Source organism: Piliocolobus tephrosceles, unplaced genomic scaffold, assembly GCF_002776525.5.
Source record: "Piliocolobus tephrosceles isolate RC106 unplaced genomic scaffold, ASM277652v3 unscaffolded_43755, whole genome shotgun sequence".
Classification (NCBI taxonomy): domain Eukaryota; kingdom Metazoa; phylum Chordata; class Mammalia; order Primates; family Cercopithecidae; genus Piliocolobus; species Piliocolobus tephrosceles.
Genome location: NW_022328482.1, coordinates 1 through 2,920, shown reverse-complemented (window position 1 = coordinate 2,920; position 2,920 = coordinate 1). Strand labels below are relative to the sequence as shown.

The 2,920-nt window shown below is 57.4% G+C and overlaps 1 long non-coding RNA gene across 1 annotated transcript; it reads right to left on the bottom strand.

The window, feature by feature from the left end:
* Positions 1–935: 935 nt before the first annotated feature.
* Positions 936–2,544, bottom strand: LOC113224128. Its single transcript, XR_003309041.2, has 3 exons — positions 2,373–2,544; positions 2,164–2,259; positions 936–1,913 (listed from the first exon to the last, which is right to left on the bottom strand). It is a non-coding gene; the product is annotated as an uncharacterized LOC113224128 (long non-coding RNA).
* Positions 2,545–2,920: the final 376 nt, after the last annotated feature.

Below are 2,920 nucleotides of genomic sequence, written 5' to 3'. Positions count from 1 at the left end.
GCCCCTGTAATCCCAGCTACTTGGGAGCCTGAGGCAGGAGAATCGCTTGAACCGGGGAGGTTGAGGTTGCATGAGTCAAGACTGAACCACTGCACTCCAGCCTGGGCAACAGAGTGAGACTCTGTCTCCAAAAAAAAAAAAAAAAAACCACAGGATTTGAGCTGGGTGTGGTGGCATGCACCTGTAATGCCAGCTACTTGAGACTGGGGCAGGAGGATCCTTTAAGCTCAGAAGTTCAAGGCCAGCCTGGGTAATGTAAGGAACACAGAGCCAGGCACAGTGGCTCTTGCCTATAATCCCGTCACTTTGGGAGGCTGAGGCAGGAGGATCGCTTGAGCCAGGGAGTTGGAGGCTGCAGTGAGCTATGATCACACCACTGCACTCCAGCCTAGGTGACAGAGCGAAATCCTGTCTTTAGCTAAAAAACAAAAGAGGCCAGGCGTGGTGGCTCAAGCCTGTAATCCCAGCACTTTCGGAGGCCGAGACGGGTGGATCACGAGGTCAGGAGATCGAGACCATCCTGGTCTACACGGTGAAACCTCGTCTCTACTAAAAATACAAAAAACTAGCCGGGTGAGATGGCGGGCGCCTGTGGTCCCAGCTACTCGGGAGGCTGAGGTAGGAGATGGCGTAGACCCAGGAGGCGGAGCTTGTAGTGAGCCGAGATCGCGCCACTGCACTCCAGCCTGGGCGACAGAGCGAGACTCCGTCTCAAAAAAAAAAAACAAAAGAAACCCCCCAATGATAAGTATGTGTTGTCTGAAGTCATTAAATTTCAGGGTGGGATACTTTGCTGTGTGAGGACACAGAACATATGCCAGCCTCAGGCCCCCCACTGCCCAGGGCTCTAGGAAAGTCCTGTTCCTGACCCTCTGCCCCTGCCACCACTGCCACCCACCCCAGCGCCGCAGGACAGAGGCACTCCAGCCTGCCGGTAAAGTGTTTGCCGTTGGGTTTTCGTTTGGCTGGTTGTGTGTACACAGTGTATACAAGTTGAGTTGTACAGAAGCCCAAGAAAGAGCAAGAGACAAAGGGTGGTGGGAGCAGGGGGCGGGGTGGAGGGGGCGAGAACAGGGAGGAGGGGAAAGGAGACCGATAAAAAATAGAACCACATCCAGACAACAATGGGGGGGGCAGCGGGTGGGGGCCAGACACAGACAAATCGCCGTAGAAAAGGAGTGGGGGGGCAGAGAGAGGGGACCCTTCTCCCCTCTCCACCTCCCCAGCCCCCTGCCCCAGGTATGTACAATAAATAAGATTAAAAATAATTAACAAGATGCGTTTTCCCCTCCCACCCGACGCCAAATGCCCTGGGGAGGGAATGGCCTTTAGCAAAGATCTCGGCCTGCAGGGGGACTTGGGGGGAAGGGGTCCCCCAGCTCTCTGAAGCCACCCCACCCCCGCCAGTCATACATAGACTTTTCCTATACATTATGTACAAGGTGGAGGGGGCGGGGGCTGTGGCTGTGGAGGAGGGGTCGGGGCAAGGGGAGAGGGAAACCGTTACTAAATAGACATTTATACATATATATAAATAATTTCTCTGTACACCGAACAGTGGGAGGAATGGGGAGGGAGTGGAGGGGGCTCGGGAGAGGGGGGGAGTCGGACTCTGAACCCTGCCCTGGAGGGGGCAGCATAGACACACCCTGACCCGTGACCCCCTTTCCCCGACGATGGAGCCCAGGGGTTAGCTCCTGAGGACACGGTTCTGTCCCAATTCTTGGTTCATGGAGGAGGCGCCCCCATCACAGGCTGGGGCGGGGTCACCCACAGCGGCTGTGGGCCTGTGCTTGGGCCAGCAGGTCACTGAAGGAATCAAAGAGCTGTTCCAGCCACGGCTGGTTCCGCATGCACTGCTGGACCACCTCCTCCTGGCCCAGGTCCTCGGCGCCGCCCTCGATGGCCAGGGTCTGCAGAGGTCAAACACGGCACTGGGAAGGGTGGCACAGCGGCCTCTGGGGAGGGAAGGGGCTGGGACCTGGGGTGTCAGATGTCAGTGTCCCAGGGAGACCAGGGCTGGGGGCTGCATCCTTAAGTCCAAGAGAGAAGGACCTGAACTCTTGGGTCTGCGGCAGGATGGGGATAGGCTTGGACCCTCGGATCCTGAGAGGTCAGAAGGGTTGGAATCCCAGGGCGATGGGTGCTGTGGGTGGGGCTCACCTGGTCCCGGCAGCGCAGGAAGGTGTGGTATTTATAGTGGTGGAGTGAATGGTAGAGCGTATAGTATCCCGACTTTTCCAGCTCGACCTTGAACTCCTGGGTAGGAGTAGAGATGCCTCAGCCCCTCCGGCCCGGCGCTGGGCAGCCCCTCTCCTCCCTCCGCACACACCGCCACACTCCCCACTCCCAGCCCTGGCCCCAGGGCCCACCTGGGCTCTGACCACGCTCCTCTTGAGCTTGCTGAGCGTCTTGCGGTTGTATGGTTCCCCGGCCGGCCGCAGCCGCACAGCCCCCTCTTCCGGGGAACCCTCCTCACTCTGCTCCACTTGCAGCTGTGGGAACGTGTGCAGGGCATCCTGCGGGAAGCCAATGGGTCAGCTGGATGCCGCCCTGGACCCACATACCCCAAACTCAACAGCCAGGTCTCAGATCTGTGCCTCAGTTTCCCCTAGGTTGCAGATCAGCAGAGACAACTGGAGTCTTGGTCTCCTCAAAGGACAGAGGAGGCGGGGCCTGACTAGTGACACTTACACTGTGCTTTCTGGCCTGGCTCAGATTCTCAGTGTCATCCTAAATTCTACCCCAGAACTCTCAGGTTCATCCTAACCATCTATCCCAGAATTCCCAAAACCATCCTAACTATCTATCCCAGAATTCCCAGCCCCATCCTAACCATCTACCTGAGAATTCCTAGCCTCATCCTAACCACCTATCCCAGAATTCCCAAAACCATCCTAACCACCTATCCCAGAATTCC